Here is a 27,908-nt window from a genome sequence, read left to right as displayed (position 1 = left end):
GGCTAACGAAGGTCGCAGATGACTGCAAACTAGCAGCCATAGTTGAGTCCACAAATGATGTGGACATCCTACAGAAGGGCCTCACTGAGACAGATGCCTGGTGTCAGAGCCATGGCCTCAAGCTCAATGGCCAAAAGTGCATTGTCACCCCCTTTGGTAAAAACTCTGTACCCATGAACTACCACATAGGTGGCAGTCTACTTAACGCTGACTGTGTGATAAGAGACCTGGGGACTCAGGGGGACAGTAGTCTCTCCTTTGATAATCACATCACCACAGTAGTCAGGAAATCCTTCTACGTGGCACACCTCATCTAGGAAAAAAAAAAAGAGGTCATTGTTCCCCTCTACTCAACACTCATTAGACCCATTATAGAGTACAATGCCCCTTTTGGAATGTACCTCACAAGATATCTGCAGCAACTGGAAAGGCCACAGAAGTACCTCACAAAAAGAGGATTTCTGGCATCAAACAGATGCTCTACACTGACCATCTCAAAAAAACTCCAGCTTTACTCCGTAGCGTATCGCCTACTCCAATGAATACAGCCACACATAACAGAGGTGGATGAATATGCCTTCATTAATGAATGCACTCATGTTGATTTGCTTTATGGTAAGTAGGGAGACATCTGTTTTGGGTTTGCTTGTCTTTGTCGAGACACTGGGTGAGGGGGCAGCACGCATGTGCTTTGACAGTCTGTGGTCTTCAATGTATGTAGCTGGAGTACTAATGAAGTGGGAGTTCAAAGCTAGGAAAATGTGTTTGACTAACAGGCCTGCAGATTCTTGAATTTTTCTTATCCAAACACACTTGCAAAATGTGGTTCCACGCCTGCAGTCTTCTAGCCCTCCGGTCACTTAAGGTCTGCATGTGCAGTTGCTAGATTCTTAAGGCCTATGGCAGACAATCCAAGTAGTGTGGGTGCTTCACTCTTCCATAATTCATCCTACTCTGTCCCAGTATCTAGTGATTGCTTTCATCACCATGTCTACCATCCTCACAGGACCGGACCGTCCCATCAGTGCTTTTTCATAAAGGATATTATCATAAGAAACTGCTAGGCAATAGGTCTACAGACTTTTAGAAGACTAGTCAGTAAGCCATACCAAAAAGTTCCATCATGCCTCAAAATAAGGCAACACAAGATAGATAGCTGAAGAATCACTGGCTGCTCACCCAGTAATCCAAGTTTACCTCAAAGAAAGCAAGGGTAAGGCAGAGGTCAAAAAATAAATAAATGAGAGCACAAGCATGAGCTCAAATACTTAATTCACTACCCCTGAACCCATCCTAATCTTCTGCTAAGGTGTATCCCCCCTTAAATCTGTTATATGCCTAAAAATAACCCTCTTCTTGACAATATGTCAACCTCCAATCAGCTGGCTTCTTTGTTGACCTTTTTGCTTGCTTTCATCTTCAAACCACTGTCTACCCTAAATTCTAGCACACATCTTTATACAATTATGCTGACACTATCCTTGTTTTCCATTTGGTCTCCTCCTCAAATCCACAGCATACAGTACTCAAACCGTGATTCATTAACATACCTTGTTCAACTCCCTTAATAAGCCTTGAAATCTCAAACACATTTCTGACTTTCTCTTCATAACTCTAAATCACAATGATATAATCACAGATGGGAGCACTTTCTCGCAACATCCCTGTCCACCCTCTGCCTCAAATAGAATTCTTGATGTTGCCCTATCTTCTCTGGTAGAGTGCAGCACTGGCCAACTAAACTCCTTACAGTCCAAGACCTTTATCAACTCCTGCTCTGTCCTCTAGATAACTATCTAATCCATCTCCACCAGTAACTCACATTCTCTCATCTAACATTCCTCAATTCTCATGGACTATCTAATCGAATTTCCATTTCTCCCATACTCTACCCTGAAGCATCCTCATTCTTTAAAACACATTATATACACCATCACCCAAAGATCTCCGAGCAGAGTCCCTGTCCCAAATCTTAAGCACATCACCCACCACTTTCCTCAACATCTCGAGTTCTTCTTTTTCCCCCCATTATTTGTCTACTAGCTAAAGAAGCATGCAAAAACTTTCCTAAAAATATGAAACTTGAGAATACACGGGATAGAAAAAAAGCAATTACTGAAGTGTATAGGAAATAAGCAGATTTTGGTTAACAACCAATGACATCTTATCCACTAGAAAAAGTGAATGGTAGACTACATCAACTAGCTGGTCCTTATTTCCCATAAAAAGAAGTTATGTACTACTTTATGTGAAGTTGTTAAATCTCGGCATTTATTCTCACTGATGGGTAGCGGCCCTAGCACCCGCAATCCTGGGTGGCTCACTGGAGTACATTTTTCAGGACTGTAGAACCAAAAGAAGCCCTGTCCCTGGAGGCCTTATCCACTTTGTAATGAGTGATAAAAGTATGAGGCTTCAATTTGGCTTGAAAAGCAGAAGATGTAGAAATGGCTCTGGTTGAATGAGCCTTTACTTTGTGTGACAAGGGTATGTTGCAGTTACATGAACAAATGAGATACAATCAGATAAACATTTTGAAAGGGTTGTTTTAGCCACTGGTCTACCTTTTCTGGCCTCCGAAAAGGATACAAAAAGTTGATCTGATTTCCTAATATCCTTAGTTCTATCAAGATAAAATCTGAGCTGTCTGTGCACGTCAAGTTTGTGCAGCATGTATTCTAATTTGTTAGAATGGTTGGGAAAAAAGACTGGCAAGTCAATGACCTGATTGATATTAGACTCAGAACAGGTCAATGACCTGATTGATATTAGACTCAGAACAGACTTTAGGCAAAAAGGAGGGGTTTGTTCCGAGAGATACTCTATCAGCATGGAAAACCATATAAGGAGGTCCGATAGATAAAGCTTGAAGTTCTGCGGGCAGAAGAAATGGCCAATAGAAAAATAGTTTTCCAGGACAGAAATTTGAGATCACAAGATGATGCTGGTTCAAAGGGGGGGAAAAGAATTATTTGAGATAGCATAAAATTCAAACAACAAGGAGAATAAGGAGACTTCAATAGGGGCCTCATGTGAAAAGTACCTTTGAGAAAAGCCTTAAATTTAAACCATCAATTCCAAGATGGAAATTGGATATAGCAGCTAACTGAACCCGAACTGTAGCAGCTGCTGCTCCCTCCTTGAAAATCAGTCAAAACGTCTAGTATGGACGACAAAGGAGCTTGAAAAGGATCAATTTTTTGTTTGCTGGCCCAAATGGAGAACCTCTTCCACTTACTGCGATATAATATTCTGGTGGAAGGCTTATGGGAAGACAATAGAATTTGTCTTGTTGTACGACAGGGAATGAAGCCTGGCTATGTGGGGAACTGGATCAGCCAAGCACTTAGCTTCAGTTACTGCAATGAAGGATGAAGGTCCCCTAACGGGTGTGTCAGCAGATCTGGAACTGGGTCCAGGATCCACAGATCCCCCAGTAGGTGATGGTGAAGAAAGGGAAATCAAATCTGTCGAGGCCAATGGGGGGCTATAAGAATGACAGTCCTTCCCAGCAACTTCGCTTTCTGTAAAAATCTGGGTATCAATGGGATTGGTAGAAATGCATATAGGAGACCCAGAGGTCAATCGTGTACAAGTGCGTCTCTCGGGGGGATGTCCTGGAGGTGGTATCAGGGCAAAGTAGCTTCTGCATTTGGTATTGATAAGACTGGCAAAAAGGTTACAGCAAGGCTGGCCCCATTTGCAGAAATCCTGTCTGCAATGTCTTGAGAGACCACCCGTGAGGCAACAAAATTACCCTGCTCAGCTTGTCAGCTATCTAACAGAAAACGCTGGGATGACACAGCCCATTGCCATATTCTGAGGGATTCTCGACAAAGGGGGTAAGACTTAGTTCCGCCCTGTTTGTTCAAGTACCAGACCACCGACATGTTGTCTGTATGAATTGCTATCATCCCTAGAGGAAGAGAGTCCTGAAAATACTGTAACTCCAGAAGTACTGCTCTTATCTCTAGAACACGGATATGCAGATGTGACTCTTGATCCGTCCATGTGCCTTGAGCCGTCTTTCCCTGAAAATGCCCCCCCACCCTATCAGGGAAGCATCCGTGGTCACAGTGGCTACTGGGGGGGCCCAAAGGGTTGTCCCACTGTGACATGAAGAGACGTCAACCACCAGTGAAGGTCCCTCTTGCATGAGTTTGTGATGAGGATGATATGGTTTGCTGGCAATTCCTGGTAAGACCATTGGGTGAACAGAAGCCATTGAAGAAATGGCTAATGTTGCTGCCGCCATCAAACCTAATACTTTCAAAACCTCTTCGGCTGGAGCTCTGTTCTTTGAAACCAATGAGACGATGTGCTGGCGAAGCAGTGAGACCCTTTTGGCTGGAAGACTTAGAGCGGTAGTTGAGGTATCCAACTCTGTTCCTATAAAGACGATATGCTGCAATGGCGACAAGGCAGACTTTTCGAAGTTGACAGTAATGCCTAATTGGCTGCAGAGTGTCAGAGTGGATTCAGTTGCCTGAATCAGTTGATGCCTGGTGGTGGGGGTAAGGAGCCAATCGTCTAGGTATGGTAACACCTGGAATCCTAGATGCCTCAGGTGAGCCGTGACCACTGCCATACATTTGGTGAACACTCTGGGAGCTGTAGTGAGACCAAAATGCAGGGCTCGAAACGGATAGGGATTGGCTCCCAGCCGGAAATGCAGGTGCTCTCTGGATTTACCTGTCACTGTCACCTGTTACCTGTCACCTGTTGGGTGATTCCCAAAAACGCAAGAACCTTTACCACATACCAAGTACTTTTAATCCGCCATTACTCCCAGCTGTTGGAATTTTCGAACAATTGTGTGATCTTGACATCCGCCACCTCCTCAATTCAAGGTGCCAGGCTCATTTTAATATTACTAAGGAGGAGAGGGCCTTGTTAGAGGCACTCAGGTTTGAATCAGTTAGACTTATGCAACCCGACAAGGGAGGGGGATTGGTGGCTATGGATATGAATGACTACAATGACAGGATGTTGGCTATCCTATCTTCTGATACTTACCAGGAGGTTTCTAAGAATGAATTGAATCTTAGCTTGTGCCACATCCGGTCATTTTTCGAGGAGATGTTCATCAATTGCATTATTGATGTGGATGTATATAATTTTGTTTCTGTGGCATCACCTAAAATTCCAGTCTTGTTTGGGAACCCCAAGATACACAAGAACATCTATGATCCACCTATGTGGCAACTGGTCAGTGCCAGAGGAAGCATTACGTATGCAGCGGCCAAGGTGGTGGACGAGATTCTCAAGAAGTAGGTGGACAGAGTTCAATACATTGAGAGATTCTTGGGCATTTTTGGAAAAAGTGGGTTCTGCTCCATTTAATGCTGATTGTATTCTCTTGACCATTGATGTTGTTGACCTGTACTCATCTATCCCCCATTTGGAGGAGGTTGAGTGGATCCAATTGGAAATGGTTTTTCACCATGCTCCTGCAGAAGAAGTTACGATGGTCAGCAAACTATTGGAGGTTATTCTTACCAGCAACTTTTTTACATTCAATAACCGGTGGTTCCACCAATTGATTGGGGTCCCTATGGGATCACCCTGTGGAGCCAGTGTGGCCAATTTAGTTATGACCCACTGGGAGAGGGTATTTGTTTTATCCAATTCTTTGGTCCAAGAGAAAGTAGCGTTATACACTAGGTTTTTGGATGACATTTTTGTCATCTTCAATGGTACTCTAGATGATGTTAATAACTTGGTGTCGTTTTTTAACGGCTCCACAGAATTTTTGAAATTCACATCTGAGTTTGCCATTGACAAGATTACTTACTTGGACGTGGAACTACAGAAAGATAGGAGCCTAAATCTCTTCGTGGCCAGCATACATTGGAAGCCGAATTTCTCGAATTCTTATCTACATTTTGACAGCGAACACCCATTACACCAAAAGAGGGCTATCGTGAAAGGCCAATTTGTTCGAGCAGCCCGTATGACATCAGAAGACAAGAAATTTCATGAGGAGTGCAAGTTCATCTTTGGCATGTTCGTCAACAGAGGGTACCCCGCCAATTTTGTCGCAAAATTGAGTTTGGAAGTGCAGGGGAAGAGGGCCAATGGCCACTTCCGCCCCATTTTGGGGAATATGGAGGATGGGTCTTTATGTTTACCTTGCCAGTGAGTCTGATACTTTCAATTTTTCTTTTGTAATTTCATTCAACTTGGATGCAATGGCCATTGTGTCCATTATAAAGAAAAAATTGGCGCTTATTAACCACCGAGTCAATAGGAGCATTTGGACTATTATCGCCCCCTAAGGTTACTTTCAGGAGGGGCCTTAACATCAAAAACATCCTGGAGTCCAAAGTCGCTGGTGCCTCCCCCAGATCTGGGATGTTCAAATGTAACATGTGCAGGTACTGCAGACACATTAAAGCAAGTTCAGCTTTTTCCATGAGGGATAAGAAATATCTCATACAAGGAAGATTCAATTGTGCCAGTAATCGGGTGGTATATTTAGCCAAGTGTTCGGTCTGCCCAGGTTTCTACATCGGCAAGACTGATAGGAAACTACAGGAATGAGTATACGAGCACTTATATGCCATCAGGAAGGGGAAGGTCGACAATGCTCTGGCCAAACGTATATTAGATAATCCAGGTCACGAATTTTCGTTTACAGTCATCGATCAGCTAAACCAAGAGTTTATGGGGGGACCAGATTCTTTAAGACTTGAATGCAAGGAGTTGATGTGGCAACTTAAGTTGGAAGCTTACCATTTACCTGGACTTAACAGTATGCTTTCCATCAGTTGCTTTCTCAAATTGAGAAGCCTAGTGAGGTGAAGCCCCCTGGAGTGACTTAATGCCATCTGGGAACATATTCTTGGGTTTTACCATTTTTTATTTCACTTTTATTTCACTTCTGTGTTCACTATTTATTGTTTATATTAATGTTTATATTAACACTTGTGGGAATTTTCTTTCCACTTTTATACTTATTTTTAAAATACATCATAATTTTTCTTGTGGCTATTGACACATTTGATCATATATGTATTTATGGTGGCTTTAAAATTCAATATTTGGAGCATCATAGGTTTACCAGCATTGATGGCAGGTATGAGTAGTAGATAACACATTGTTGAACATTTTGGCCGCTTCTTAGTTAAAAATTTTCAAAGCGTAATTATGTGCTTTTTACATGGGAGCCGCTAGGGGGCGCATTTGAGTGGAATAGTGATGTATTTATAGCGAGACAAATGTGTGGTGCAGTTTGTTTTTCTGAGGAAGTTGGTGCAGAACGCCGACGAAAAGCTTGTTTTTAAGCTTAATAAAATTTCAATTTGGTTTTTCGTTTATTGGCATTCTTGTTTACAACATAACCTGTGGATTATAAAGAACTTCGCACACATCTATCTGAATCCAGGAGTTTAAAGGCGCTGGGCCTGCAAGGGTGTTTTTTTCACCAGAAGTGTCAGAGCAGACAACAATTTGGCAAGGCCTGGTGCCCGTAAGAGCTTCTGCACCAACCGGTCCATATCCAGATCTGAGAGGCTAACAGAAGACTTCAATGAATACACAGACTGTGCCGATTGAAGCAGAGAAGATGATGGAGTCTCAGATACCGGCTCCAAGGCTGTGAGCTGGCTCCGACAGGAAGGGACACTCGGTTCCAAGGCCAGTGGAACCGATGGCCCTGAATCCTCCATTATTTTAACCTTCTTAAATCCCTTAGAATCTGCTGAGGATTTTGAAGACTTTGAAAACTTGCTGGCACCATCCTGGTCACTCAATGCTTCAGAAAAGGGGTGCTTTAGCAAGCCTATATCTGCCAATTTTCTCTTTCTTTCTAACAATAACCTGGATGAAAAAGAATGGCAAATGCTGCAAGATTCTTATAGGTGCACCGCTCCCAAACAATATACACACTGAACGTGCTCATCAGTGACTGACATCTTTTGTCCACAGTCTGGACATTTCTTGAAGCCAGACTTGGTAGGTTTTTCTTTCCCTTCAGACGTAATGTTTGTATACACAACTCTATCACAACTAACAAGAAACAGAAAAAGTTTAACATACACTTAAACAATGCCCAAAGAGGCAGCACTAAATAGACACACATATATGTAAGTATATATATCACTAACAATAGACTATTCTAATCCACTAAAGACCAAAGCCAAAACTAGCTGAAGAGGCCACTAACACAAAAAAAAAAAAAAGGGCCAGAACAACTAATATTATATGGAAAGGGCTAACACTAAATAACACTAACACCTAAAACTATAAGTATATCAGAAAAAAATTGTAAAACTTGCTAATTTGTAGAAAACGGTCTCGAGCAATGCTGGAAACCAAGAGATCCGTGCCGCGGCAAACTAGATCTGGGGTAATTCCAGCAGTACATCATGGGATAAGGGGCTTGGTCTCGAGCTATTGCTAAACCTTGAGCTGTGCTATCGGCTGTGTCGGAGCTGAGGATCGGCTCCGAACCCATCAGTGAGAATGAACTGCGAGATTTAACAACTTGACGTGCTGTATTTCACTGCTCTCAGTTTACATCTTCAACTGCCCATCAAGTTTAAGAACACCCTTTCAGCAATCAGATGGAGACACAAAGATGTGTCCATTACAGGCACAAACACTGCCTGACCCCATCTGATTAGCAAACTTCAAAAAACAACCTAGACCATACTGCTCAGATGTTTTTAAAATTACAACGGAACAATGGCATCGAATGAAGCCTAAATTTTACTCACAGAAGTGCAGCATCTCATCCACTCCTGGGTACACAGGAAGGCTGAAGTACAGTTGTGATTGCTTATCATAATTGTAGAGGTTTCACTGTTGCAGTAATAACTCATGGAATTCAGTGTTGTGGACGGCCTTCGCCGTCATGAATACCAAAGATTTTGTCTCATTCTCCAGGTCTAGCAAACACCCTCTCCTCCGATGTCAGCATATCATGGTATACAGGTAATCAGCTAGCACCCTTCTCACAGCCCTAGGCCAGGAGCACAGCCAACCTATACTGACCCCCATCAGAGTTAGGGTAAAGGAAACCTCTAGGTTAATTCAGGTGGAGAGGGGACCTGAAGCAGAAGAAAATAGGGAGCTCACACCAATTCATAACAATGACAGAGGGGAAGGTGGGAGGGAAAAGCTACAGCACAATGAAGACACGCAGCATTTACATCTATAATAAGCAGACAATTATACTATGCTCCTAGTGTTTCACTGTTGCAGTAATAATTCATAGGGAGGATTCCCAAGGCTGTAAAAGATGGGTGGTTGGCAAGATGGACTCAAAGCATAGGATAGGAGTCCCAGTAGAGCTGAACTGGCTCAGAAAGAAGAGGACAGGTTATAGCATTTGTAAAGGTATGAACTGAAAGCCAGGTGGCTGCCTCTAAGATTAATTTGGTGGGCACTTCCCTGATAAAAAGCAGCTGCAGTGGCTGTGGCTCTGGTGGAATGGGTTTTAATTTGGTTTGACATCTTTTTGCCAATGTGCTTGTAGCAAAAGCTAAAGCAGTTAGACATGCACTCACAGATAGTCTGCTTGTTAACTGATTTGCCCAATTTATTAGTTGCAAAGTCTACAAAGAGTTGGTCTAACTTATTTTGTCTTGTACAAATAAAACCTGAGCCACCCATGTACATCCAAAGAATTAAAGGTTCTCTCCCCCTGTACTGTGGGTTTAGGGAAAAAACACAGAGATGTAAAGTAAAGTAAAGGAGAGTTCAGTAACCACTTAGGCATAACAGATGAAGTAGGGTCTAAGACTGTCTGTAACTCTGAGATTCTCTTAACTGAGGCGATGGTCATTAGAAATTTAATTTTCCAGGATAAACATTTAATCTCTGCAGAGACTGACAGTTCAAAAGGGAGCACAGTGAGCTTATCCAATACAAAAGGTAGATTCCTGGAAGGTGCAGGAGCTCTCCCAGAGGCTTTAGGTGGATGGTGTCCTTGAACTGTTTCACCATAGGCTGAGAATACAGAAGGGCTTGCATGGGTGAGCAGGGAGGCAGAGGTGGTAGAGGTATGAATTTCAGTACAGGAGTAGGACAGCTCTTTGTTGAAGAGCTCGAACAGATATGTCAGTGTGAAATCTGCCAGCCTAGCCAGATAAAATTTTATAGATAATTCTGTCATTTGTAAATATTAATGTAAATCACAGGCTTGTTGTCTTAAATGTGAAATGACTGCTGCTAGATGTGGAACTGCAAAAAATGTAACAACAGTGCACTCTGCTGGCAGAAAGCTGACCAAGTAAAGCATGTTGTGACCCTTTGATCTAAAACACAGTGCCGAAATGTCTAAATGAAGACAATCTTTCTATTGTTTTAACCAAGAGTTAAATTGCATGCAAATAGATTTTTATTGCTCTGCTTCCTGACCAGCTGCAAGATAACAAAAAGAGATGTTAACAATGTAAATGTAGTTTCTGTTAGCCAGGGAAATGTGAAGAATGATGTAATGTGAACCAGGAATGTGATTTTAAAAACCGAGAGAATCAGAAAGCATTAAGCATGTTTGTCTTGACCATCCAACTCAGCACTCTGCCTTTGCTCTATATGTAAGTTTATCTTAGACTTGTGTTTTCTCTTAGAAATAGCTTGAGATTAGAAAGATTAGACAGTTTTTCTGTGATGTCAGAACTGTACTACTAAATTACTTTAAGTATTTCTCTGTGATCTCTGAACTCTTGACTAGAACTGTGTAACCCTTTTAACTGTGGATGTTTTCTGTAGAGATAATTTAAGCTCTAGAGTACATTGCATGTATACAGTGATCCTGTACCAAGTCACTCTAATAAGCCTTGACTGTTTAGTCACACTTACCAGTTGGATAATAATATTGCGCAATAATAATTGGGCACCCTTTTAAGGGCCTTTGAGTAGCTGATAAATATTAGTGGGTGGTGGCAGCTGATACTACCCTACAGTCTGGGAAAAAGGGGCACAGCTGGAGAGCCTGTGCCAGCCTTCCCCAGGAGTGTCTGTGTGGTTGTATAAACTCTTCTCAAAGTGTGTGTGTGTGTGTGTGTGTGTGTGTGTGTGTGTGTGTGTGTGTGTGTGTGTGTGTGTGTGTCAGCTACTTGGGCAGAGACACGAAGCAGTGGTTGGATAGAGAGGGTGCTGGAGGTTTTAGATTGCCCACTAGGCTGAGAGCTGGACCCTAGAGCTGCACCAGGAGTCTTACTGGGGACCTGGAGAGCAAGGGAGCAACCAGCCCCGGACGGACTGTGATCTCTGTGTGCTCTTAAGGGAAATTGCACTTTACTATGTGCATTTGTTATCCTTTCCTCCTTTATGAGACACCCCTCACTGGTGTTAGTGGTGAGGATGGAGGCTCCTTGATTGCTGGGCCAGGGCACAGGCGTCACAGTCAGTACCACAGAGAGGACAGCCAGTAAAGGTGGCTGTGCCCTTGGTCTAGCACAAAACACAAAGACTTTTGCACTTTGAGATGTAGGATTTCCTAGTACTGGATTTTCTGGATTCTTTAGAATACTAAGACATCCTTTTCTAAAAGATGGCCCTGGGGTAATAAGGATCATATTCTCCAGGCTGTCAGCTTTAGGGTCTAGATTTCTCAGGGCAGGGAGTTTTGCTGCAGGAAGAGTCTAGATTGATACCATCCACAACTTCTTGAATTGAAAGAATAGTTAGAAATTTGTGCTCAGGAAGCCAATGAAATTCTCATTTTTTTTTTTAGATGGAGGGCAATCTTGAGCCTCCCAAATGAAGAACTCCCTCATCCTATGGAACACCTCTCCAAAAGAAAAGTCATCAAGTGGTGAGGCTCAGCAAGGTTTCCAGCTAACTCAGACTCAGTATATACCCTAAGGATATCTGACCCCCAAACCCAATTCATCTGATTCACAGGAATCAGTAAATTCCTCTGAGGAATGACCCTCCTTCCTCTTGTCAGGGCAAGTTCCAGAAGCAGGGCTAAGCCATCTTCTGGATCTCATAAAATCCAAGAGATTCACAGTTATCCTGAATAAGTCTTGCTGGTGGGCCTAAACTGACTGAGAACCAGCGAAAACCAAAAGAAACGGACTTGCTTGACGAAAGTGTAATGGCACAAACCCACCAAAAATGAGTATCCAACTTGAATAGTACTCAGCTAGGGTTTAATAAGAAAATCCACGATGCATAAAAAAAAGACAGTTGAAGTTAGCGCTTTCGTTTGGCTCATGCCAAACTTTTTCAAAAACAGTTTTGCATCACTTCCTGTGGTTTAAATAAATTGAGTCAGTGATGTAATCAATTAAATACATTCAAAAAATTAAAGACATAGCATGCTTTAAAGCTTTTAACAATATAAAACCAATACGTAAAATAGTGCTGTAGTACTGCAATAAACAATACAAGTACTATCTCCATGAGCACAACGCTGAAATCAGTACTGTACAAATACTTATATGATTAAAGCATACACCCAATAATACATCTAAAATGCATACACAAAATGCATCAAATATGCATCAAAACGAAGCAGCGTATCATCAGTAAATAAGAAATAAATGAAGGATCATTCTTTTCAATGATCATTTATTTCTTATTTACTGATGATACGCTGCTTCGTTTTGATGCATATTCGTTTTGATGCATATTTGATGCATTTTGTGTATGCATTTTAGATGTATTATTGGGTGTACGCTTTAATCATATAAGTATTTGTACAGTACTGATTTCAGCGTTGTGCTCATGGAGATAGTACTTGTATTGTTTATTACAGTACTACAGCACTATTTTACGTATTGGTTTTATATTGTTAAAAGCTTTAAAGCATGCTATGTCTTTAATTTTTTGAATGTATTTAATTGATTACATCACTGACTCAATTTATTTAAACCACAGGAAGTGATGCAAAACTGTTTTTGAAAAAGTTTGGCATGAGCCAAACGAAAGCGCTAACTTCAACTGTCTTTTTTATGCATCTTGGATTTTCTTATTAAACCCTAGCTGAGTACTATTCAAGTTGGATACTCGTTTTTGGTGGGTTTGTGCCATTACACTTTCGTCAAGCAAGTCCGTTTCTTTTGGTTTTCGTTGGTTTATTTACACTCTTATTGTCTTGACTGAGAACCAGAAAGCCTAGGCTGAGACAAGCCAGAAGACAGGGGGCTGTGCTGTGAATTCCTCTCAGATACAGGGGTCTTTTATAAGACTCAAAAGCTAGAGTCTGCAGAGCAGTTCTGGACTCATCCAATGCCCTATGTTTTTCAGCCTGTGCAGAGGGGGCCGACACCCTTAGTGGGCTCGAAAGGGTCTCATCAGAGACCTCAGCCACACACTCAAAGTGACTGCAAATTTGAGTTTTAGACTTCATTAGAAAAATGCATATTATATCATGACCCCCCCAAAACGTGCACGCTGATTGGCCAGTGTGCCCGTTGTAAATCGAGTTATACTAATGGAAAAAGGTCTGGTCGCCCGAACTTTTTTCCATTAGTATAACTCGTTTTTTTTAAAACACTGTCTCGCTATGTTAAATGGGTTTAACATAGCGAGACAGCTTTAAAATAAGCAACGGAGATGTCCGTTGCTTATTTTAAAGCTGTCTCCCCATTTTTAACCCATTTAACATAGCGAGACAGTGTTTTAAAGCAACGGAGATCGCAAGATCTCCGTTGCTTTATCTCGCTATGTTAAATGAGTTTAACATAGCGAGACAGTTTTAAAATAAGCAACGGAGATGTCCGTTGCTTATTTTAAAACTGTCTCGCTATGTTAAACTCATTTAACATAGCGAGACACTAAAAAAAAAGCAACGGAGATCTTGCTTTCTCCGTTGCTTTTGCCCACAGCTCTGATGTACTGCGCAGGCGCGCAGTACATCAGAACTGCCGCGGATGCCAGACATCTGCAGAAGGGCAGTAAACAGGCATTATACTATGCCATTATTTAAGAAAAGTAACAGTTTCTTTTCTTAAATAATGTCATATAATAGCAATAACCACTTCTGGGTGTGGGTAATGCTACCCACGGTTGGCTTTGTTTGGTCCTCGGGCTTACTCGGGACCAAACCACGCCAACCGTGGGTAAATTTAGCATTACCCACACCCAGGCGTGGGTTATTGCTATACTAACACACATTTTGTTATTCTAGCTGATTTATGACCAATAAATGCTATTTTGTATGCATTTTCTGATTAATCAGTCATTTGTTTATCCAGCCTAAGGTCCGGTCCCAGTGAGACCAGATAAGAAGGAGTCTACTGTATAAGCAAACTAGCCAAGAAACTTCTCCAGAGGAAAGAAAAGATGTGCAGGGGTGCTAAAAAGCAATGACAAACTGTACACAAACGAAACATAGATGGTCTCTGGAAAAAAAGTGCCATCTTCCAGTGATGGAAACCAAGCTAAATGTAATTTCTGTGCTCGTTTTTTCAGAGAACCACATGAATAACAAATAACAAATATTAACCATTAAAACAGAGAAGGCCATAGCATCTGGTAATTTTTCCCCCAACATTGGTAACTGCACGAATGTGCAAATGACAAATACCAAGAACCAAACAAGCAACAATTTGAGAATCCTAATGTACTGCTGCAGAAAAAAAAAAAAAATTGGGCAAGACTGCAGTCCACATAAAAATGAACTACAATTTTTATTCACTTCTAACATGGAACAAGAAGAAAGACAGCAAATAAGTTTAACTTTGAACATATACTTATGTAGTCAAACAAAGGAATACCCTCTGGGCAAGCAGACAAGTTGTACCATCTTGTTCAAACTGCTTCCTCTGTCAAATACAGCCATCCAAAGGCAACTCTGAAGGATAAAATCTTCATACTGTACTTACACAGTCATACATTACAGCAAAATCTATCTGCTCCTATGAAATCCAGTCCTTAATGTAAAGTAATCAACAGCATATCAGACACTCAGGTTAAAACAGCCCTCTCCAAAGCCAAAAAAACAGCATCAATGGGACCGGATGGTGTCCCAGGCTGCGTCCTACATGAGCTCAAAGATGAACTAAACCCTCACATAACACACTGTTTAAACTCAGCCTCTCCACAGGCTACGTGCCCACAAAGTGGCGCACAGCAACGGTTATTCCGCTCCACAAAGGTGGAGTCACAACGGACACCGGGAACTATCTCCCTATAAGCCTGACTAGCTTGGTCTGCAAAGCTATGGAGCACATCATCATGGATCTCATTAACAGAGACATTGGAAACCTCCAAACACTGGACCCTACCCAGTTCAGCTTTGTTAAGGGCAGATCATGCCTCCTAAACCTGGTGGGCTTCTTTGGAGACAGTTACCAAGGCTATAGATGAGGGAAAAATGGTCCACACAGCCTACCTAGACCTCGCAAAGGCCTTCAACACCATTCCCCACTCAGGTATTATAGACAAGCTCACCAGCCTGAACATAAACCCCTACGTCACAAGATGGGTTGCCAACTGGCTCACGGACAGAACCCACATGGTAAGAGCTGCGGGAGCTAGGTCTGACTCTAAACTGGTTACAAGTGGCATTCCCAAGGGCTTAGTCCTAGGACCCCTCCTGTTCGGCATATACTTCTCAGAGGTACAGGCAAGCACAGGAGAACTATGGCTGACCAAGATCGCAGACAACTGCAAATTAGGGGCTATAAATTGACTCTCCAGCTGACACAGACATCCTCCAAAAGGGTCTCACTGAGACAGATACCTGGTGTCAAAACCAAGCCAAACCAAAACCTCAAGTTAAATGCCAAAAAGTGCATAGTCATCCCCTTTGGAAAAAACAAAGTACCCACAAACTACCACATAGGTGGTAGCCCCCTAAATATGGAAGACATAAGGAATTTGGGGACCCAAGTAGACAGTAACCTCTCCTTTGATAATCACATTGCCAAAGTGATTAGAAAATCCTTCTATGCTGCCCACCTAATCACAAAAGGGTTTGCATCCAGATCAAAAGAGGTCATTGGGCCTCTCTACACATAACTCATCAGACCCATCATAGAGTACAATGCCCCATTTTGGATGTACCTTACAAGACACATGCAGCAACTAGAAAGACCACAGAAGTACCTCACCAAGAGGATCACTGGCCTCAAGCAGATGCCCTATGCAGCTCGACTGAAGAAATTCCAGCTGTACTCTGTTGCATACCACCTACTCAGAGGTGATCTCTGCCCGACATACAAGGCCATGTTCAACCCAGAATTGATGGACATACTCCACCTAAAGAAAACCATATTCCCTCGAGCCACATGCTCCGGGGTCTATACCTCACCACAACCATAAATAGGACGTGCTGGAGGGATAGATTCCTGTCCCAGAGACTTCCCATGCTCTGGAACACGATTCCAATCTACATTAGGCAGAGCTCATCGCTAAACCTCTTCAAGAGAAACATTGACGAGTGGATGGGTAACAGAAAGTTTACTCCAGGGATCACTTCAATGGCTCTGCTGGACAGAGGCACAGGGAACTAATCTAAGGGGGCAGTGAAAGCCAACACATTCCAGCTAGGTTTATAAATGCCTTCGGGCAGATAGCCTAGTACCTACCTATGAACCTATATGACTCAACAGATGAAGGAGTTGCCTAATTAGATTAGTCAGAATCTGATCATGGCCATCTAGCCTTACTTACATCACAACAACTGAAGGACACTGCATGTTAGGGAAAGAGCATCTAACTAACATGGCTACATAGTGGATATCCATTTGACCACCTTGCTCTTACCCAAGTAACCTGGCAAGTGTGACAGGAAATTGATAGATGGGAGGGTGGCTTGATAGTTGGCAGGTACTGGGGGATTGCGCAAAAAATATATACATCATTCACATGGTCATTGATCAGCTGCTTCAGCTGTTAGTTATAACCAGCACTGTACGATCACCCTTCTGTTTCTCAGCAGTGTGTTACAAAACGAAGAAAAAAAAATCCAACATCCATAAATCTGATAAATGATAGCACTTCAGTTATACAAAAAATGTACAAACTACATAGGTTCTTTGTTTCTCTGTACACAAACGTATGCCTACCCTGTTTATATTACAGTACTTCAGGAGACGGATTTTTTTCTATTGGTATAATATGCTTGATTTTGCAACATGCACACTGGTTGGGCTGGCCAATCAGCATGCATGTTTTTGCATACTGCACTGCTTGAAGTTGGGATGGACTAGCTAAATTTTCTGTTTTGGCATTTAGTCTCACTCTGCTCAGCCATACTATGCATGGCTTTGCTTTGTTCTCCACCTATCCTAATATCATTACATTTATAGACTCAGTCACTCCCACTAACACCCACTAGAACATAGCATACTCAACTAGAATACAAACTACATCTCTCAATATCTACCATGATCCTCCATCTTCTAACTTCACTTCCAATCCTACTCTAAAATCTCACCATTCAATTCCATTACATACAATTATTCCAAACAACCTCAGGTCACGTCTGCAAACATGGAACATGCTCTACACTACAGTTCTACATCCCTGCCAAACTTTAAAATAACAGACTTCAAAAAATTACATCACCTAAAATTTAAAAACAATACATTAGAAGAAATCAAACTGACATTTTGTCTACCCTTCTCAATACTTGCACCATAAAAGAATACGTAATTACACACAAATTCAAACACACATTACCCTCAGACCAATATCATTACTTCACTCCTAATTCTCTGTAGATAGACACCCAAAACCCCGGACCATTCGATCACTACATCCCTCTTTCACCAAATGATTCAAAACCAGTCATCTCGACCACTATTTCTTCAGCTCTCTAGCTCTTTAATCTAAACAAATGTTATGCCTCCAATAAACTACCAAAACTATAAATGCAAGTCTCCTCACATAAACAAAATATTTAACCTTACTGAAACCTGGTTAAAGCCCTCCATTTAAGAAGAAGAATTTCGCTCACATGGTTATATTATCAGATTTGATGGATTAAACAAGAGATGACAGAGTAGGTATTATTTATGCTAACCCATTAAAGATCTATATCTGTCCTTACACAGTGTTCAGATTTGACAAATAAGAAATTCTGTTTACCTTACTAAAGCTCAATACAAAATCACTGCATATAATTACAATCTATATCCCACCAAATACCAGTTCCTCTCTAACTGAAAATATAGTATCATGGACTACAGATAACATCACCAATGAAACTATCAAGCTCTGTGATTTTAACAATAATTAGACTACTCAAAATGAAGGTTATTATACCATCAATTTGTATAACTTTACGCAACTGATTAAAATTTCTCCACCAGATTCAATACAAAGACTAACAAGAATGCAGTCCCAGATTGGCCAATAAGCAATGCCCCTGACAAAATTTCAGCTACATGCTCACTTCCAGACTCCGTAGATGATCACAATCCTACATATGCATCAAAAGCATCTCATACAAGTTAGTTTGAAACTTCACATATTTTACTTCTACACTCAGGCAAATCAACTGGTCTTCCATTAAAATGTAAGTAAAGCAGTTACTTTGTATAAATTCTTAGTAGTCAGACTCCACTAAGAAAATCCTCTTCCCCCATCAAATCTTTTATGAGTCAGTCCAATTTTCTGCTGATCTAATACAACCCTTTGTCTAATTAGAAACACCAAACACGTAATGCAATAAACAGAAAGCATAAAAAACAACTGTATAAAAAACAAAACTGAAACCAATTAACAGACATATAGACAGCAAAGAAATTTCACCAAGAAACTCATCCAAATTAAGGGAAAAAAAAAAAAAACAACAACTTCTTCACCCAACTTCAAAATAATCTTTCTAACATAAAAGGATATTAAGAAACCACAAATAAATTCTGGAAATGTGGAAAAACTACACAGCCAAATCAATTACCACTTGAAATTAACCAAAACAATCACACAGCAATTCAACTCCCCAATTTATCCAAGTGATATGTGCAGTACTAAAGAATCTAAACAGACAACCAATTAGATACTTTTCAGTTCATTCAGAATAGCATTTCAGCATCTTTTCTTCAACCAGCAATACAAAAACTGCTACTGCAAGTGAAACCTAAAATATTTGCAGTCAATGAAACCTAAAATATTAGCAGTCGATCAACTTGCCACTCAAAATATGCCACAGACGCCATAGCCTACTTCATATTACTAATCAACAGATCCATATTAGAATCTTATGTACATTATCCCACAACATAAAGGAGGAAAATCGGTGAAATTATCCATCCATTAACCAATAACCATACTCTCTCATTTGTCAAAAAACAATGAAAAAATGTATACATTCTATACATTCCCAGTGAAGAAAGTCCACCCATAACACTTTTTCCCATTTTTGCACATGGGGTCGGGGTGTCATTTCAACAGTGACAATCTAGAGACAAGTTTCACACTGCTGGTCGCTAGCCCTGACACAGCCATTTTTTCCACACCACACACACATATATGGCCAATTTCGTGTGTCCAATCCACCTACTGCATGTCTTTGGAATGTGGAAGGAAACCAGAACCCCTGGAGGAAACCACTCATACCCAGGAAGGACATGCAGACTCCTCAGAGCTAACCAATGTGCAGCCCAAAGTACTATTACTACAACTAAAGCATCTCCTAAATAGCCTACTCTCTCCTACCAAACATGGTTTACGCCACTTACACAGCTCCACTACAGCTCTTTGAACCTTCCACAGCACAATAAATTAACTTAAGAACAAAGGTAAACTAGTCTCTTCCTTATTCCTGAGTCTATAAAAATATTCAAAAAGTCTTATAGTAATCTACTACAAACAGTCTCCCTCAATCATGTCATCTCTACTCTAACAGTTTAAAAACTAGGTAGAACACACTGTGTCAAATGACAAACATCCTAACTATTCTATCCACCCATAATCATTGATGTTGCTCAGGGATCAAGATCAGTATCTCTCCTCTTCCATAACTTTCATAAGCAACCATCATACTGCAGTGAGATAAGTCTCCCTGGTTCAATACACAAATAACTCTAGTGCAATTTACTCAGTCCAAGCGTGCCATCACTACAAACTATTACACAGTAACCTTATTCCTCCATCAAATCTTTTATGAACTAATCCAACCTTCTGCTGAACCCTAACACAACAAAAATTCTCCTTTTCATTCCAAAACATTCTGATCACAAATATACTTTTACTATAAAATATGGACAAACACTACACTTAAGGTTGTCAACTCAAATGTGAATATAAAAAAGACCCATATAATAATAAGTCTCATCTCCAAAGCATTTCTCTATCTCACCCTGTGATCCAAAAATACCACTTCCTCTCGTATCTACTGCCAACCATTTTCTATACATCTCCTCTATTCACAAATGTCAACTCCTCCCTTATAAAGAAACTGGAACAATGTCAAAAAAAAAACTTTGTAAAATCACCTTCCAAGTAAACATAAGTCACTGCTTAGCACTCAACCATATGAACTAGATGGAATTCCTCAACTATAAAAATGCAATTTACTTAAACTGGCTCAAAGTATACTTCATAATCCAAACAAATATCCAACAGTGACGACAGTAATGCTTCAGTTCTCCCCATCTAGATCCAAGTCTAAACAGAAACATCTTGTCCAAGTACACTGACAAAAAATAAACACAGTGAAGCAATGTATTCCTCATATGTATCCAAAAGCTGTAATACTCTCCCATAAGACCCAAGAGAAATCATAAATCCACAATACTTCACATCATGGCTTAGGACCCACGTCTTGGTTTCCAAACAATGCTCCTCTCGCTCTTTTCTTGGCACAACTCTACCCATCTACCCTCTATCAGTTTTGGTATTCTTGCATATATTAAGCTTCTAGGCTTTTATCAGAGGACCCAAATTAGCCAAAGCTAGAAATTCTTACTAAGCAATTTGCTTTCTAGTGGTAATGTCATACGTATATTCTGTTACACCTAACTATTAACCTAATGGAAGTTCATAACATTAACACTACCCCTTACTAAGAATGGAATATAACGATACTCATCATTTATTTAATTTGTTTTTGTTATATACTATTTTTTTGTACGTGTATGTGATATTTCACATTGACAGCTGTGTATCGTATTGTACAGTACTGAAAGGCATACTGTGCAATTTGCCAAGTATGGAGCTTTTCTCTCTCTCTCTGAGCCTCTGCTGGAAAGGGACCTGGTTCGACTTGCCAGGTAAACAAAGGCTAATAAATAAATAAATTTGCAGTTTGGAAATTTAACAAGTTATGTAAGGTCCATTGTTTCATTCTTTTGTGGAATATCGAACATTCCAATATCTGTCATTTTAATGGGGTGCTCAATCCGGCTATGTCTTTCTCCAGTTTTTTTCACACAATGACATCAGCTATTTAAATGACTTAGAGCCGAGTTTCAATTTGCTTTATTCCATTATAGACAGAGATTAAAATCATCTACACTGTTGTGGATCACCTGCAGTCATAGAACTCTTACTAAAGTGAAAGCAGTTTATGAAATTAAGAGCATGCAAATCACTCATCCCAGATCTTTAGCTTTTCTCGAAAATCTCATACTTAACAGAATTTGTTATTTCTAAAAAGAAAAGACTAATTTCTATGTGCTTAATCATCCACAGTATACTCTTCTAAGCAGCTCTGGAAGAGAGACAACTATTTCTGCATCTCAGAAAATCACATACAGTGGTCTCCTCAGAAGAAATCTTACTTTGGATACTGCAATATGGCTGTTCCTCAACAATATTATTCCAAAGTCATCAATCACCTACAAACACCTTCCTCCTCTTCTCAACTGCACCTCAGCAACCATCTCACCTTTGTATTCTCAATTCTTTTTGCAACAAACTACAATGAAATATTAACATAATCCTTCTACATAAACTAGCAGCAGACAATACCCCCTTCAGTTCTACAATTAAGTGTTCCTTCGTTTAAATTAGGCCGATAACAATCTTCTTCATACTGGTACACAATGGGAGATTATTTTCAAAATGTAAAAACAGATCATTTGTTACTTACTTTCATAAAGGTGAGAAGTCAGTTTAATTTATCCACTAATGACTCCATACCCACTATCCAAGGCCTTGTAAAAAGTAGTTACTAAGCAACGTGCACCATGTCTACATTCTGCCAATTTCATTACCAAATCCCAAAATTACTTAAACATCAATCATGGCCTGGGTAAGTCCTTCACTTAAATGAGATGCTCCTTACTAATTCTCTCATTACTTCCCAGCTCCCATCCAACTAGCTCATTTGTCCCTCTCCCCCGTAACACAATTACAATTGGACCACAATGGTCAAATGGCTGCCTAAGTGGCTCATCTGTTTGCCCATGTAATCTTCATGAGTTGACAAAGGTTCATCGGTGGGAGCTGTGCAGTTATCCCTCACAGGACATAAGGGTCTTAACTTTAAGCTTTCGCCATTCCCCTTGCACACTTCTGCAACAATCCCAAAGGACAGCATGCAAATGACTTATGTAATTGCTGCATATCTCACTACCATGACCATCCTCCCTTGAAAGACAAGATCCTCCTGCTGCAATAACCGGTCTGGAGTGCATATCCCATACATGCTATTCTCAGTCCTCCCCCTATAAAGGAAAGCAGGCTCTGCATAGTCATTTCTCTCCCTAGCAACCTCCTTAACCATCCAAGCCACTAATTAAACTCGGGGCAACAAGGATGCAGTCAAGGCTTTATCCCTCTACTACAAAGCTGGCAGGTTCTGAAAGTTAATGCAACCTAATTCCCTTATCCTCTTAATTTTTTTTGAAATAGCAACTGACTCACCTTTTCTTCAGCAGTGCTGGAATGTATTAATTTGTCCTTTCACTGATCTACCTGACCAAACTCTGTTAAGATAGGAATGCATCAAAAATCTGTCTTAAGAGTTCCTACTTATATATTTTGTGTCAATTACATGGCTCAAAACTTTGCTGCCTCAGTATTTGATCATTTAGTTGTGTTCACAGTCAAGGTTTCTTCCACATAGTGTCTGCATGTCCTCTGTTTCTGGATACGTTTTCATCAGAAATAGGATAAACTGGGTATCACAGAATGATTCAAAGAATCACGTGAAAATCTCAAGCACATAAGAATAATATACAGCAATAAACATCCAACAATCCAAGCTTACACACAAGTAATGATTTCTCTCCAAAGGTGTGTGTGGGTATGTATATAGATGTTATAGACATACAAACATGCGCACACACATATGTATATTAAACATGCACTTGTCTGCGAGTGTGCATGTCCTGCTAGGAGCTAGCATCCCATCCAAGATTAATTCTCTGCTTTTTGCTGGCAGACAGATTGGATAGCCTACAATCCTGAATAGTACAACATGTGCATCACAGAATGATGAACCACTCAATCAATACTGTACTCAATGTCAGTTACTGAGTACGACCACATGTCCTGCCATTTTGGATCCACTTGCCCAAGTATAACCCCAGAATGTTTACTGCAAATAAGAGAACTTGCTTATAACTTCTGATCTACACCTCCATACTAAAACTCACTGCATTCTATATTAATCTGTTAAATTTGCAAAAGATTTCTCCACATTTAGCATTGCTTCCATTTGAAGCTCATACATCTCCAGCACTGAATATAAAAAAGTATATATATATATATATATATATATATATATATATATATATATACATACATACATACATACATATACACACACACACACACACACACACACACACACATGTATATTATACATACATGCTCTACTTTTCCAATGAAGGAAATGAATGTCTATAACTAGAAGCTTGAACTTCTCTGCTGCATCTCAAGTTCTCCAACCCCCAACATCATTGTGAAATTAGCACAAATCACTTCCTTCCATAGTTTTATTTCACTTGTATTGCTTATTAACCAACTCCCCAGCCTTTCTCCAAAGATTGAAGCTACATAAAAACAGAATTGTAAAATGTGCCTGTGCCGTAACACACAGACTTCCTACTGACTTTTAAAAGTAGGACTTATGTATGCTCAAAAAGTTCCTAACTGCACAAAATGCCCCCCCCCCCATGTCACCTTTGCATTGTACCAACCACCCTAAAAACCTCGAGTCCTCTTTTACAGCCCTGTTACAAATGAGACAATTAGAAAAACACTTCAAAGATTCTCCATACTCCATATGGAGTCACAGTTCATTCTTTGCCAGTTACCACCTCTTAGGTTCATAGATTAGTACTAGACTAATTACCCTTGCGAGCCATTTTAAGCCTAGCCAATTATCCCTTGTGAGACTCAAACCCTGCAACTTGTGTTTGTAAGGCAAACACCTTAACCATTAGGCCACCCTCCCTTGGATTAATTTACCAATTTTCCAAGATCCCAAAGGTGAACCTTCTACAATTGGGGAAAACTACGCATTCACTGGGATCTTGGAAAGAATTAAAATGAATCCAAGAGATGGTGACTGGCAAAGAATGCTTTTAAAAAAGACAGTTAGCTTGACAGTTAAAATTAAATGCCACATTTTTACCTGGATTAAATGGTAATGTTTCTATAGGACCGATTTTAAGAGAAAAGGCTGATGTTTTAGCATGAATGAAGTGTGGTGCATTGTAGCTTTAAAGCTGAATGGTATGTAATTAAGTACATGGAATTATGCAAATGAGCGTACTCTGAATTGGTATTTAAAAGGGTTAGAAATAAATTGATTTTATCTGATGAAGTCTCCTTGAGAGATGAAAGCACTTCTGGAATGATTTTGGTGCGTTATTTTTATTGTTATACATTAAATCAATCCATTTTCCACGGTTGGAGTATGTTCTTTTATACTTTTTCTTCAGTTAACTGTAGAATTGTACGATTCCCACAATCTTTGTGGTTACATCCTCTTATTTTACCTTCCTTTCCTTTCAGCCTCTCTCCATCTCCTTCTACATGCAGTTTACTTGTCCTTTCTGGCACCTTTTCTTACAAAGAATTTACTCTCAACTCCCTCCTCATTCTTCTCGACTTTACTTAATTTCTGTATATATTTCATACTTAGCATTTTATTCCTAGCTGTCACCTGCTTTCTTTATGCCATTATGTCTACATTATCATTATGCTATTTGCCTAAACTTTTTTATTCAAAATTCACATATATACGCAGTTCTAAAAGTAAACCTGCCCTTTCCTAACCCATGTTCTCTTCTGCACAGCACAGAGTTTATATGTGTACATATACATACAGAATCCTTCTGACAAAATTCAAACCTGCACTAATTTCTATTCTATTCTCAGAATTCAAGGTATACATACTCAAACATCTTTTGTTTAAATTAGTTTGCCATTTCCTAACCCACCCTCGCTTATACATAGCACAGAGTCCCAATTCTATATACACACCAAAATGTATGTTCATACAAGTTCAAAATCTGCTCTATTTTCTGAGCAACTGAGTGATCAACTGCACACTTTTTTAAACACTTTACTATCTCATCTCATGCAAACAGTCTGCAAACTACTCTGGATCACCATTTGTGTTTAAATCTTAATACAATGTCCTCCATATATTCCTATCAACTGCCTCTTTTCACTAGCTATCATATCTTACATGCAAACACATTTTATAATGAATTTAAAAATCATGCATATAAAGGTGCAGAACTTATATACCACCAGTGTAATCTACTACCGCATGCAACAGTGGGGTTATCCCCCATAAATGAGCTCTCTCTAGTTGGGCACACCCGTTTAACAACCCAAATGTATGCCATGCCAACTGTGTAACTAAAACAAAACATGTATTTTTCTAATAAAAACACTAAAAACCACCAGAGCAAATCAGTCCTGTATTGTCCACATACAATTAGCTGTACAAGTCATCCACATAACTCAGTCAAACTGTAATGTTATGAATGCTTAAAATGCAAATAGAGTAACTGCGTCTGCACACTGTCACCGAACCCTTAACAATGAACCTGTAGTTAGGTACATATGTAAAAGTAAATATAAAGTGGCACATCTAATCAAATAACCCTGTATCAATCGCTTGACTAAAGCACTAGGATTATTGTACACGATTATCTCACTGACAACATGTTTATGACCACATATGCAACTTTTCAGCACATTACAGCATGTAACCTGTTGATAGCGTATCCACAGATTACTACAAACTGTAACTTGTTTGTCTTTGTTTTCTTTAATTTTATCTTTGGACAAGATTGCGACTGTTTTTTCCTCAATGGATCAGTTCACTGTACAGTTACAAATAAACTAAAAATCAGCCAACGCACCAAACCGCAGTGAAATGGAACCCACACGGATACAGATACATAATAAAAGTTAAAGAATGAAAATGTGCATCTGCGCCTTTCTTAATAGCTAAAATAACACAACAAAATAGAAACGTGTAAATGCAAGCAGCGTTTTAAATGTTTTAGAAATATACTACCGTCAAACTATAGTTTTAGGCAAATCTTGTCCTGCTGATCTTAGAGGTGTCCTTTCCTCCAGAAAAACTGCACTGTCCACTCAGTTTTACATCAAAACCCACGTATTTTGGTCATAGCCCAAATCCAAATGAACCTCTCATAAGCACATTTCCTTCTTTTTTATGCAGATTCACGTTTGACAAGACCTCTGCTTCATTAATTAATCCATTCATTCCTGCATCACACCGTGACTGCCTATCAGGAGCATAATCTCCATCCATTTATACAGACGAGAATAATTCTAAACTTCCCGTCAGTATGCACCATCAATGGTGATACATACTAACCCTTCAAGCTATGACTACTACCACCACACATACACAATTTTACCACTTTCTGATTCACCGTGATCCCTCTTCCTCTTTTGCCCTATCAATCCAGACTAACTTTTGCTTTTCACATTTCTACAGTCGTGCTATCCACACGACACTTGTGGCTTTCTGAATTCTGCTCCTTCCATTAGTCTTGGTATTCCTAGTACACGCAAACTAGTCATCCCCATCCTTCCCAATAATCCAGGTACATTCAGGCCCACAGAATAATTTCACAGAGTTCCAAATCAGCCCCTAACTCCACTCTTTCAGATACTGTCTGGTCCTCTTATCTTACTACCTTAGTCAGCCGCTGATGACTTCTTCAGACCAGGTTCATAGATTCGAGTCTTCTTCACTACAGACAGGGAACCCTGAAAGAGCAGCTGACAGCTTACAGAAGATCCCCGTCACCGGCTTCCCAGTTTACAGCTACGTTGCAATTTCGCAAAGTACACTGGGTAGAGGGGCGGAAAGAACTACTCCATCTACACTAATCAGATGAGCAGCTAACAGTAAGCCCGCCCTCGCTTAGGTTTTACATGAAGCTGAACTGGGCTAATAAGTAAACGTATTATTTTTATATGTTTTTCTTTTAATAGCGTAGCAGGACGGAATTTCGGTTATAGGTATTAAGTGGTGTTGAACGGGTAAGAGAGATAGTGTGGTTGTCGGTAAAAGAGTTAGGGAAAAAAAAGCACTACATAACCTAGAAGCTTATAGATACTGGTAAGTGACAGGGTTAAGTAATGATCTTAATCAACCGCTAAGGCTTTGTTTCTCCAAGCCTTACGTTTTAATGATTATCTGAGGAGAGGTTTAATGAAATCTGTCGGGGGTTAATAGACATCAACATAACCGAAATCTGACCTGTTGTTCAAGAGTACATGTGTTAAGTATATGCAACGATTCATAAGCACTTAGATTATGGAATCTTACTGCTTAAAAAAAAAAACTTCTCTTCTGTAAAGTAAGAGAGCTTTGTTCCTCTGGACCTTCTTTATGATTTTTCTAGACCAGTACTATAAATTTTAATGCACGGAGGTAGAGAGGTACGAAACAAGGTATATGACGGGAGTCCCGGGACAAAACAACGGGGTCTCTACAGAAGACCGTCTACTAGATCTCAGATGGTTTTCTAAAGGAGTAAAACCAAACGATACGTTCAGGCTTCCGGTTCAGTGTATTGCTCGTCTTTCCTTTTAATTATGTT

The 27,908-nt window shown here is 40.1% G+C and overlaps 1 protein-coding gene across 5 annotated transcripts in view; it reads right to left on the bottom strand.

The window, feature by feature from the left end:
- The window catches only part of ARFGAP1 (ADP ribosylation factor GTPase activating protein 1), an 800,187-nt gene extending 773,045 nt beyond the window's left edge, over window positions 1-27,142 (bottom strand). For 4 of the 5 annotated variants that reach the window (XM_044089898.1, XM_044089899.1, XM_044089897.1 and 1 more), the window contains exon 1: window positions 26,997-27,141. The gene's annotated coding sequence lies outside the window, so the exon portion shown is untranslated. Of the gene's footprint in view, window positions 1-26,996 lie in introns of all 5 variants that reach the window. The other variant, XM_044089896.1, reaches the window with a different exon arrangement.
- Between the last annotated feature and the right edge of the window lie 766 nt (window positions 27,143-27,908).

The sequence above is a fragment of the Protopterus annectens genome, chromosome 12.part0, assembly GCF_019279795.1.
Source record: "Protopterus annectens isolate FY-2018-M chromosome 12.part0, PAN1.0, whole genome shotgun sequence".
In the NCBI taxonomy this organism is placed as follows: Eukaryota; Metazoa; Chordata; order Ceratodontiformes; family Protopteridae; genus Protopterus; species Protopterus annectens.
Note: the sequence above shows the minus strand (reverse complement) of the source record. Positions and strands in the feature narration are given on the sequence as shown.